This window comes from Ascaphus truei, chromosome 5 (genome assembly GCF_040206685.1).
Source record: "Ascaphus truei isolate aAscTru1 chromosome 5, aAscTru1.hap1, whole genome shotgun sequence".
NCBI lineage: Eukaryota > Metazoa > Chordata > Amphibia > Anura > Ascaphidae > Ascaphus > Ascaphus truei.
In genome coordinates, this window is record NC_134487.1 from 268,363,219 (window position 1) to 268,376,705 (window position 13,487).

The 13,487-nt window shown below is 42.4% G+C and overlaps 1 long non-coding RNA gene across 1 annotated transcript in view; it reads right to left on the reverse strand.

Moving 5' to 3' along the window:
• The window catches only part of LOC142494568 (uncharacterized), a 162,889-nt gene that overhangs the window by 28,421 nt on the left and 120,981 nt on the right, over positions 1 to 13,487 (reverse strand). The window lies entirely within an intron of this gene.

Below are 13,487 nucleotides of genomic sequence, written 5' to 3' on the forward strand. Positions count from 1 at the left end.
CCCCCCCTTCACTACCCTCCACCCCTGTCCCCTTGTCAAGTTTGTCCCATCCTGTTTGTAAAGTGTTCTGTAGATGTGTGTTAGTAGAGTCTATACATGTGATTGATATAATTGGAAACGTTACAACGGGCTGTGTTACATTGGTTGTACTTGCAATTTCCAATAAAAAATTCAAAGTTGAAATAAAGACTCTGTCATCTGCAAAAACACATCAGCAGCCCCCTCCCTAGATCCACTGCAGCCCCCCTGTAAACCCACACATTGCAGACACACAAGATCCTACGAAGATCCTACGACTATTTATCAGTCAGTATTTAAAAAACATCTCGAGCAAGCGTTAGCAATCGGAGTCATCACAAAACATGAATTTATATTTATATTTCAGGAACATCAAAGGACTCCAATATACTACCATCTACCAAAGATACATAAATCAATGCTAGACCCCCCTGGAAGGCCCATAATCTCAGGGGTAGGGTCGATGACGTCCACGTTGTCCCAATATGTGGACTATTATCTTCAACTTTTGTATCCAAGTTGAGGTCCCATATTAGGGACACTCTGCACGTCATCGACTCCATCTCAGAGTTAAAGTGGAAACCAACTTTTTTACGGGTAACATGTGACGTTTCGTCACTTTATACGTGTATAGATCATTCCAGGGGGGGTCAAAGCAATAAAATATTTGCTTGATTTGGATAATATTATGCCTCAAACTCAGAAGGATTTTTTGTTAAACAGTATAAATTTTATTTTGAGACTCAATTATTTTTTACTTTAGGTCTTTTTTCTTCAGATCGGTGGAACGGCCATGGGCACAAGGTTCATCCCAAGCTATGCGAACCTCTTTATGGGGTTCTGGGAGGAATTCTCCATATGGCAACATCCAGAGCTCAGGGCAGGCCTTGTGTTCTATGGCTGTTTCATCAATGACATTATTATTATTTGGGATGGTGAGGAGGAAGCAATGAAAAGTATTTTGGAGTCACTAGATGACAACCAACTAGGACTTAAGTTTACATGTAGCTATGTTTTGTTTTTGCTACTAATCTGTCCTGTCTAACATGTAAGTCCTGGTATCAGTGCAGGCAGTTTTAGGTCCAATCCGGGTTTTCCCCTACAGTGAGCAGCTTCCTTGAGTGACAGGGGGGGGGCAAGGCATGTGTTCTGCCCAGTCCTGGGCTCAGACCTTGGACCCTCCCCCAGTGTAAATTTAGTGAGTTGTCTCACCCCTCAGAGAGACTGGTCCCACAGAAGTGTGCGCAGGGCTCTGGCCACCTTCCATCCCCTCCCTTAGGGGAGTGGGAGTGAGGACTATACCTCCTACTCTATCAGGGTGTAGGGGAAGAGTTAGGACTGACCCTTGGGTCCCATGCCTGGGGGTTTGAGTCCAGGGACCATCTGAAGGCTGGAGGCCAAGTGTATGCAGTGTATGCTACTGTATGCTGCGAGTTGAAGAATAAAGTTGTTCCAGTTTATAAAATATACTCATGGCTCTGAGTACAATCTATCAGGGAAAGTATCAGAGAGTTCTCCTGCAGGGAATGTCTCCAACATCCTATGTGCCTGCAAGAGGTGGAGGCACTGAACCCCCGAGAGAAGAACTAAACATCACCTCAAACGCCTGTCCTGTCTTCCCCATACCACCGGCAGAAAGCTCAGCATCCTGTGAACAAGTAGGTACCCAGCACTACACACCCTGTAATATGCAGAGCTCCCAGAGGGTGGGGGAGACACCGTTACATACATACAGTATAGTATTAGTTCAAATCAGTGTTTTTTCTTTATCTTGTGTTATCGGTTGATCAGGAGGACAATATTATCACAAAGACCCATTTTAAACTGGTGTCAGTAAATGATTATATACACGCTTCCAGTAACCATCATAGCCAATGGTAGAACAATGTTTCCACTGGCCAATTTCATAGATTGAAACGAAACTGCACACGTGAGTGTGATTTCATTTCACAATCAAAGATTCTTGGTGAGAAATGTGTTGACAAGGGTTATAGCAGCTTATTGACAATTCATTTAATAGGGTTCAGCGACTAGAATGCACTACTTTGTTGACGAAGTCAAAGGAAAAACAACTAACCATATCCAAAAGTAATGATAGGGATAGACAGAGTATCGATGATCAGTCTGCCCCTAGGTTTGAGACCACATTCAATCAATCACATAGAGAAATCCAGTCGATGTTAAACAAACATTGGAATATCCTATGTGATCCCCGATTGGGACCAATATTACCGAAAAGGGTCCTTGTTCTATATAGGAAAGCCAGGAGCCTTAAGGACAGCCTTGCCCCTAATAAAATTCCACAAAAAGGTTCTGCCTCATCTGCTATGTTAACAAATAAATGTGGTAATTAAAAATGCAGTAGAGGCCGCTGCATTACTTGCAAACATTTGGTTCTGGCATCAAATTTCACCTCACATTCTAAAGGTGGCACATTTAAAGTTAAACCTAACATTAATTACCTGAGTACCCATATTGTGTACATACAGTATTATCTTGTAATTATGGCCAACGGTATGTGGTCGAACTATTAGACCTATGAGTACACGCTTTTTTGAAAATAGGCGCAATGTTATAAATGGCATCAGGGCACATAGTGTGTCACTTAATTTTAACCTTGTTCACAATAAAGATCCCAGTTCACTAACCATTATGGGACTTGAACAAATCTCACCCCTTACATTAGGAGGTGACAGATTTAAGTTATTATGCAGAAGGGAAACTTTCTGTATCTACCAGTTGGGCACTTGGCCCCTGGTGGATTTAATGATTGTATTGATACCAGCACTTTAGTATAGTTTATATTTTAAACTATATATTCTAGCACTCTGTCCAACAAATAATTGCACATTGCTTTAATTTCTACTCTTTCTCCGCTCTGACTGTGTTTTGTGTGATTTTTTACCAATAAATTAGCAATTTTGCACATAATAGTGATTTTTAATTATATAGTTAATCATATCAGTTTAGATTTCCTCTAAATTTAGAGTTGATTTTAAATTAATAGATTCTAAATACATCTTAGTTTTAGCTCATTTTATAGATTTTTTAGCTATTATACATTTTTAATTCTATTGATTCATGATGCTGGTTGGTCCTTCCTCACATTATGAGTTCATCTATACCTTGTATGAAAATTGTTTATTTACACATTTATTTTATAAATATGTTATTTTTTTCATATCATGTGATATTTTTATTATGAGTATTATGAGTATATAATACATCTGTTTAGCTTCTGTGGAAGCGCTGAGGAATTCTCCCATTGGTTATTTAACATTTAGATTTCCTTTGGTTATTCAGTTGCTAGGTGGTTGTGATTGGTTGATATACTATTTACCTAGCAACATTAGAGGTACTTCAGAGGCCGCCGCTACCCATAACCTCTGAAGAAGTCACCTCGAGCAACGAAATATGTTCGGACTCCTTACAGAACGTCACTACATCATCACGCTGTGACGCGATCGAGGCCGGATCGAGTCTAAGGCTAAGGTCCCAGTCATCACTGTGACACACGCGCCCGGCGGGGGGGGCGGCGCGTGCACAGCGCTAACCGCGATCTGCGATCTTCAGGAGAGAGGGAGAAGTTGCGATGGGAGGGGGCGTGGTCGGGTTTTTTCGGGGGGTGTGGCATTGATCTCACGCAGCTGGTTCACCCCCATTGGCTAAACCGCCGGCGGGGGCGTGGCCACGGCTCCGTCGCAAGTTCCACACATGATTTTTTTGAGTGTGTGGAATCTTGCAGTACAGCGCGGCTGCTGAATGTGCGCCGACGCATGTACTCGGCCCTTAGTGACTGGGGGGCCGGTGCTTGTTCACACAGTTCACGCCGAGGCGTGCGCTGTGGCAGTCCCTGGGACCGCAGCCTTAGACTGCTACTAAGGCTATCAGCATCTAGCCGGTCATTTAACAGTACAGCGCTTATACCATCCAGGCATGTAAGCTGTTTGTCTGCAGAGCAGTGCAGCATTTCTTCCACTGAGGATTTTCTCCAAATTGTATGGTGATCTATTCACGAATGGCTTGTAACATTTATATACATTGTGAGTGCACTTTTTCTTCACTGTTGTCCAATTCCCCCCCTCCCCTTCTAAAATAATTGTTACGCTATGTGGTTGCACTCTCTTCTTCTTTCCCTTGTTTAGTTTTATTCAGAGGATCTGGTTGTATCCTATTGGCAGCAGCATTCTACCCCCACTGCTGAGATTTGATTTCATCATCGTCTCTTGATTGATTGGACAATTGGGACTGTTTTTATATGTTTCATGTTGTTTGTTTATTGTGTGTCTTTTCATACTGTTAATAGCATCAATTCAACTATGTTTGGTTATTACCCCTATACTTTATGTTATTCCAGTGAGCAGTGAGACTGCACCAGTTGAAATATTCACTTACTGTATATATATTAGGACTTGATGGTGATTAGGGATGCGACTGCCTATGAGCAGTACGACTTATTTATTGGTGATCAAGATGCATCATCAGCTTCTGGTTGACTTCCTCTAGGAGAGGACCTCCTGTCCACACCAACTACCTCCGTTATTCTGGTGTTTTAGCTGCTGCATGACTAAATGGATTACCGCCACATTGTGCGCAACCCTGACTCCATGACAATCGAGGACGCCACAAGGCAACAGAGCCGGGATCCCTGATCAGAATCGAGATGCGCCGACTATCTGCGGTGCGCATGCGTCATGGGTTGCCAAAGCAACCATGGACGCCTTCTGGAAATTTATCACATGAGTACAGCATGACCTATAGCAGGACTCTGACACGTTTGCTGTCCACTTTATTTGATTATGACACTCACCTGTTGTTTTGTGTGTTTTTGGGAGCTTTTAATTAGTAGGTATGGTTTTGGGCACTTAGGTGGTGGGTATAAAAGTCACTGGCTGTCACTTGTTCTTTGCACCCCTCCTTAGGAAGGTCCCGTTTTGGGGACCGAAACGTTGGTTCAATGTGCAATTATTCTTAATACAAAAGATTATTCTCTGATACCTACTGGGTGCTGTTGCCTTTTACCTTCTCATCACTGGTAATGTATGCTATTAATTTAAATGGTACAAGCACCACCTCATTATTGTACTACTACACGAGTGCCGGACTACCTTTATTATACAGTATATATACTGTGACAAACGGCTTACTCCGGGGCTTCGCCGTCTGTCCGGGACTGCTAAAACACGGTCTTTTAGGGTAGGTTAAATGACGAGGCGTACTGTAACGTGCTGTTCCTTTAAACAGGCTACTGCCTGGTTTATTCAGTCCAAGGCATTGAGACTGCCACACTGAATACAAAACAAACACAAGCAAAACAAAACCCTGCTCATCTGAGCAATAACTTAACTGTGGTTCACCCTGACTGGGATTGGTGCGGCTTGCCCGCTTCCAATAAACAAAATAAGGAACTTTGCAATTTTGAGAAAAGAACAGAATGATTTAACCTGTTTGGGGAGAGGCTTTTCCCCTCTCTGCTTCCAGCAGCCTTCCTGCCTCCAGTCTCTTGGGGGGAGGGAAGAGGAACCAGGAAATCAGCCTTAAATACCTGATTTCTATCTAGCAGGACAGGTGACAGAAATCAGGCAGCAGACAAACTGGTCTGGATCCCTCATCCCTCAGTTCCAGCACTTGCCAAACTGTGGGATGGAGTGCATGCATTCTGAGGCTGCACTTTCCAGCCTAAACAGGATAGAAACTGTTCAGGATCCTGTGAGCCCTATATATGGAATTTATTACCATCCCCTGGTTTCTGTCACAATACACATGTATATATATACACTCAAAAGATAATGGAAATATATAAATATATTCCATTATCTTTTGAGTGTTTAAATTCTTTCAATATTTTCCTACACAATACAAGAGTAACACAATTTGTAACTCAATCCAACTTGTTTCATTCACCCTTTAGATAAAAAAAAGTATATATAAAATACATAACCATCAACAACTTCCCCAAGAGTGAAGTTAATGGAGGAAGAGAGGGCGGGACCACTTGCTCTGGCTGCCATGAGTTTAGTGGCACAACCACATCCTACCCACAATTGCTGCTAGCTCTCCTCCCATGACACCTGGCCCATAATACGCACCCCCAGCAATTGCCAGTAGGGACCCTGCCCACCCAGGCATGCTGCCCTTGCCTAAATACTAAGGGTTTATTTTGTGTGCGATGGTACTCACATCTGAATTTTGAGAATTATATTTAGACATGTCCCACTCCCTGGTCTGTGTAGCCTTGGGCAATTCATCTAAAATGTGATTGTAATACAGTATATTCCCTGCAGAGCTACTTCTATGTACACTGACAATGCTACAGTATATCAAAAGATGTATTGTTAATATACAGTGGAAGTCTTGGATGTAAGTACATGTTGGGAGGAGAAATAATATTTTATTGAGAGGGAAGGCAAGATTACATAATAAGTGAAAAACAACTCTTATGATGCCTTCTCTGACAATCACCTGCTGGGTGGTATATCATTTGTCCACATTATTATTGAATGCCACAGTGAATCCAGGGGGATCAATAATCAGGAAAAGAGACACAATAAACTGCAACAGGAAGTAAATAGGAATGGTCATTCTTTGTCAGTCACTAATGGATTCTATAGTAAACATAAATAAAAAGGATTTTAGCTGCAATATCGTATATCTTATATTTCATAAAAATGTAACTGGATGGTTTAATTTCAACTGTAATTAAAAATATATAACTGTCTCACTACTGTGTTAACCCTTTTAATGCTTTTGAAGCCATGATTGCTTTGGTTAACAGGTCCATCCAGCAGAGTAAACTCAAAAGGGAAAATCCAAGTCAAGTAGCTATAATCAATTCCAATATCAGAAGTTATAATGAAACCATCATCTACCTTTATTTGAAGATAAACAGGCTACAGAATGTTGATTTGGGTTTAAATTTAGAAATCCCAAGGTAGGTGGCCCAAGACACCGAACAGCACACTTACAGAAGTGTCCTTAGCAGAGTTGTGCAAATTTGCTTTACAAATGTTTTGATGTTTTTCTCTTATGTATTGTATTTTCGTGACATTTTTGCTGTTGGGTGGATATGTATGAAAATAGACTTAGGTGCAACATGTTTGCCATATGAGTGGGAAATGTCGCACCTTTCACTAGAATTTAGCAAAAACTGGCAGTATATAAAGGACCATGTTGCAGATTGGTACTTGATATTTTTTTTTTTTTTACAATTTTACCAACGTTTTTCACAAGAAAATATCAAATTTCACCTGATTCGAGAAGAATCGCTAGTCCTTAGAATTCGGACTGATTCCTCTCCAGTAATATTCATACAAGTACAAGCCTTTCTCTTCCCTACATCCCTGTATCTGCAAAGAATGACCCCAGCATGACATGTTCCTATTTCACAAGGCATTATAAGTTCTTCCGCATCTTTGTGTCATGTATATGTTCTGGGCAGAATCTGATGAGAATAGACAATTGACTTTTGTTGCCTGCTGAGTTCAATAAGTAGAAGAGAGTGGAGAGAGCACCAGCATAATTTCAAGCATTGTGGTAGTGCTCCGTGGCCATCATCAGTAATCAACAATTTTGCAAGTTTCCAATTGCGTGCAGTTCGCGTTGTCAGAGCCACCTGTGAGCTTACCAGTCTTACTTAATATACTTAGTAATACATCACTTTGTATGGGATCTGAATGACATGATGATTTGTGCTTCTTGTAAACTTATATCTTGCAGAGTACCAGGAACATGCAGTCCAATAAAGCATTTTTTAAATGCAGAACAAGAATTCTTCCTGAATAAAACTCACAGATCTTGGTTCTCATGACTGACAGTTGTCGGTTGATGCAACATTGTATTAAAATCACGATTATCCTATGGTTATAACATTTTGAAAAATGAAACTGAACCAGACCCAATAATACTGTCTGTAAGGTGGGGAGAGTTTTTTAAGGTCCAAGTGGGGGAGAGAAGTATTTTTCTATCGTGGATTATGAAAGAAGCGCGTTCTAAGGGTGCTAGATGAGGAAAAAGTGTGATCGAAGAAAGTTTATTTCCCAGCTGGCATTTGATGACAAATGTATCCTCTATCATAGCTGATGGTGGAGGGTCGAGAACTATAAAACTATCCAAAAAGTAGTTGCAACATTTTTTTAATTTTTTGTTTCCAAATTTAATTTCCACCATCAATTCGCTGTTTAGCCAGCAAATCACGGTTCCAAAGTGACTCACCGTGCATTGTGATTTTGTTTACTAGGCTACCTCCAATCCAGACCCTGACATGAGGCTTTTGAATGGGAGGCAGAGAACACTACAGACTCACGGACTCCGATGTCATGCTTGAAGAAGCAAGATAGTCTGCCGCAATCGCGCTGCAGGGAGTCCATGCTTCCAATTAGGACCCTCTGCAGCGTTGATCCTCCGAAGCCAGTCAGCTTTGCTACATCTTTATTTTAATCCAGAACCATTGATTTATATACCTCCCAAAAACACACGTGTGGAGAGATACTAATGAACGCACCTGAGATACGTGAGAAATTACTTCATTTGAATATGCAAAGTATATTTAAATTACCATATTTCCCAGGGGTCTCCTGTGTACTCGCAGGTATCTCTCCTGTCTCCCTCACATCCTCCTCACCCTCTTCAGCAAAATACCTATGTCAGGGTCGGGATGGGAGGTAATTTGCATATTAAGCAAAATTGAACTGTGTTGTTGGCAAAACAGAAACTTGATGGTGTAAATGTGTAAATTCAGATACATTTTTAGCCCTTTAAAGTTTGCAAAATGTTTAGTGAGAAATTGAGTTTGGACAATTTTTAAAAAAACATTTTGTAAGCTTCTCTAGTGTAGGGAAATAAAAATGATTCTTTTGACATCACTGTTTAAGGTGTTTGGTAGGTGATAACGTTAAAGCCCATGGTGGCGGGGTAAGAGAAGTCCAGAGTTGGGTAATGATGCCACTTCTTAGAAGAAGAAGTGATACAGCATTTGAAATGGGCGCATCTGGTTCAAATCTCTGTCCGCTCGTGTTAGATTTAATGTGCAGGGACTTGTGCCTAGAGATATGGTATTAATGTGTAACATACATTACCAGTGCTATCTAAGGAAAAATAATTACAGTGGGATTCATCAAGTTTCAATGGGGGTATCACACCTGATCCGGCGTTAACTGCCATTCCTGTCATAGTAGCTGGTTGGTAAAGGGAAGACCTCCTTACAGACAATGGTTAAAGCAGGAGTGGCCAGCTCCAATCCTCAAGTGCCAACAGGTCAGGTTTTAAGGATATCACTGCTTCAGCACAGATGGCTCAATACTGGCTCAGTCAATAACTGAGCCACTGATTGAGCCATCTGTGCTGAAGCAAGAATATCCTTAAAACCTGACCTCTTGGGGACCCTTGATGAGTGGAGTTGGCCATTCCTGATTTAGAAGGTGGCAGCTTTGTGCACATTTTCATCATATTGTATACCACATTTTAGAACCTTCCAAGTGCAAAAATGGTATCTTGTTTCTGAGAAGTATCCCATTGGCAGCATGCTCTGCAGTGGCTGTCTGGTTCTATGGTTCAAGGTCAGGAAGCACAGAGCAAAAACAAAAACTTCCTCCACAATGTTTCCACACAATTTACCGGCATACCCCACATTAACGTATGCAATGGGACCAGAGCATGTATGTAAAGCGAAAATGTACTTAAAGTGAATCACTACCTTTTTTCCCACTTATAGATGCAATCGTCATATACTGTACGTGCATAACTGATGTAAATAAAGCATTTGTAACAGGCTCTATAGTCTCCCCGCTTGTGCACAGCTTCGGTACAGGTAGGGATCTGGTATTGCTGTTCAGGACGTGCTGACAGGCACATGCGTGAGCTGCCGTTTGCCTATTGGGCGATATGTCCTTATTCGCGAGTGTACTTAAAGTGAGCTTCCTTAAAGCGGGGTACGCCTGTATTAACAATAGCAAGAGATTTAAAAAAAAATGACATTAAAGGGACATTGTGGATGTCCCTCAAATATGATAAAGCATTAGAATGTCCTCCGGTCCAGTGTTAGTCTGTTACTTTTTGTATTGCATTGTCATGATGGTGCTGATTATTTGGGGGCTATGAAAATGGATTCTATTAGGAGAGTCACCCTTTACTACTAATGCGGTCCTTTATGTGACCATAGTGAAGTAATAGCAGTTATTGTATATGTTTAATGTGTTCAATCATAGCGGTGGATGCAGCTTATGAGTATTTTCAAATAATTTTTAAAGTTGTCATGGAAATGTTCGTAAACAATGTAAATGGGGGATTTGAAGTTGTTTTAATTCCCGTATGTTCGTTCTTTTGTTATCAACAGATTTTACCCATAAAACCTCTCACTGCCATTAGTACACTTTAGTGTTCAGCTGGATTTCTGTAGCAACATTCATATACTATTGTACATACTAAACACATCAAACAACAGTGTCAAAAAAATTAAGTTTTAATCTTTATGTACATGTAACATACTTTTTGCCTCCCCCCCCCCCAATTGTAGATAGAGTGCATGTGAGGGGAATCTATATGTATTACCAGGTGTGTGGTGGTTTACCTGTCAGGTTCACAGGAGGCCTGAACCTCCGCCACTGAAAGCCTGGGGTGTATCCTCTGGAACGATACTCCATATATACAGCACCTCCACCTGTGTAGGTTTCTAAGGGCAGAATGACCCTGACACAGGACCCACATACAGTAACCAATACACCAAAGGTATATATATATATATAAAACAGTTTACTACATAACATAACAGTATAACAATCACATCTCATCAACAGGGTGTCACTTTATACACTAATGGCACAACTACCCGGTCACCTCGCAGGGCTTTGTACCCCAAACCTTATATCCCAGAGTCCCAAGTGTCCCAAGAGTTCCGGAACCCACCCCCTAGGCGTGATCAGTGCCTGTTCGGTACCGGTAATGGTGGTGCACTTGGTGACTGTACCTGCCCGGGGCTCCTGCAACCGGGTACCGCAGAAAAACGGAAGAGGACCCGTCGGTGTCCAGCGCCAAAGCCTCAGCGACGGCATCCTCCTCCTGGTGGATGGTCTCCCTCTGATGACCTCACCACCCAGAAAATCTCTGTCTCTGCTACTGCAGAGAATGATTCCCTTCCAACACTGACCCTTCTTGTCAAAGCACGCAGCACTACAGCTGTGTCCCTGACTAAACTGACTGCTAACATGGCAAAGTCCCTAACTGCAGGGGCCTTCCCTAGAGCAGCCACAATCTTAATGGTGAGTTGGGCCTAGCTGGGGCGTAGGGGGGTAACCTGGCCTAGTGTAGGAGCCACTTGCTCCCTACACACACTACCTCCCCCTACCTTATCACAGCACCAACTGACTTCTTCCTGTCTGTGCATGCCAAAAGGTATCTCCCTATTGGCACCCTGGCGTCAGGTCACCTGTCTGCCCCTAAGCATTCTGGGGGCTGTAGTCCTCCATGGCCCCCTTTATCATTGGGGCTGCGTGCGCGATGTGTACTGCGCATGCACAAGTCTCCCTGTCCCTGTGCTTACATGTAATGGCCGCCGCATCACCCTAACTGCACATGCGCGACTTCTAGGGGTCCCTGCACTACGGATCACCATCTGGGTCCTGCCTCCCTTTCTGTAATGGCTGCCGCATCACGTCTGCGCATGCGCAAGCCTCCGCGCATGCGCGGACACAACAAAGATGGCGGCGGTCTGCCTCCAATGTCGCTGGGAGGCCCCGGTGACGCGCTCGCCCCCACAGCTGCCTTCTGACTGGCGGAGGTAAGGGGGGAAGGAATGGGGAACCGGGGAGCTAAAGGGGACCTGGCTACATACAAAATATACAAAAAACCCCATGCACCCACAACCCCCTCTCCCAACACACTGAACAACCCACCTCTTCCCCCTTCCCCCTCCACATGGCCTCCAACACCCTTACTTAAAGTACAAGGTAAATATCATTCAAGAATAGCTGTACAGGTGCATAGAAAAACTATACAGTAGGTATAAGATTAAACATTTGAGGGTTAATACTGATTAAAAACTGCAATGATATGGATATGGTCCCATACTAATTGTGTTAATGTCATGTTGCACTCTCGCACCTTCCATAACAGGGTATATAGGGTGTGCACATTTTTAATAAAGATTGTTGCAGGTATATGGAGTCCATCATTGAGGCGAGACAAGCTGCAGGGTCCTGACAGAATACAGAGAATCATCACAGTGAAGATGAAGGAATGGCCAGTGCAGAAAAAGCCATCAAAGAAGGGTGTCTTCCCACACTACACTTTGTACATCATGCCCACCCTTATCTGCCTGGACATGTCCTCTACAAAGAGGGGACAGATGGTATGTGGGATGCAGAACACATCATGTTAAGTTATCATCTGTGTTTGTGTGTGAACTGTGTATTTAAGGCCATTTCCACACAGAATTTAAAAAAAAAAAATTATTGCAAATGAAGCAGTGTAGATTTAAATATCCGTTAAAGGGTATTATCTACTGCTCACTTGAGTTTGTTAATATTGGAGCTTATAGGGCATGTTCTAATTATCTATTTTCTGTGTTTTTCATACAGGGTGACAATGGACATGTCAGAACTTTATTTATCTATTAGTACAATGCAGATAATTATTACCATAGAACTCTGGGGGAGAGACCGAAGTTGATGAACGTAAAATTGGAACCTGTGTTCCACTGTCATCATAAGTAAATGTTTGGGATGTATTGTGGGTATCCCGGCTGGATTAACAGTCGGATTGTTGAGTCTTGTACTAAGGTTTGTGTCTTTTCATGTGCCTTTGTGTGTGTATTCTGTTAGTGAAATCCTCTGTGTAGTGAATGTTCTGTTGTTTGTATCAGCATCTGATTACTAAAATAACCTATTGTCTGTTTAAAGAATAAGCCCGGCTACAGATATCCTGAAAGGCCATGCCTTTTGAATAATTATTATGTGGATTTTATATAAGGTGAGAAACATTTTTGTATATTACAGTATGCGCTACTAATACAAATGTGCAATAAAGTTCATGTTTGCTGTGCATGTAACTACATGATGAAAAGGGGGCATGTGCTACTTAGTAGGGGTGGGAGGGAAGGGAGGTTTGTGATGAGGTTAAAGTTGAGTAACCTCTTGGATGTAGAAGAAGGGAATCCCCACTGCTGGTGGGAGGGGGGGGGGATGGGAATTAAGAACTATTTATTGTTTGCAGAGGGAATGCTCCTTTAACATCTTGTATGTCTCCACCCTATGGGAGATTTCCATTACCAGGTGTATAGTGCATGATACCTGTAGGCTCACAAGAGGCAGAGGTGCCTGCCGATGGTTGGGGGGACTGCAGAACAGGCTTCTGGGGTACATGCCCCACATTTACTCCATGATACTCAGCGCCTCCATCTGCTGTAGGCTCCAGATGTATGAAGGTAATCTCCCATAGTAGAAAGACTCCTCTCCCACCGAAAAGATTACACACCAGGC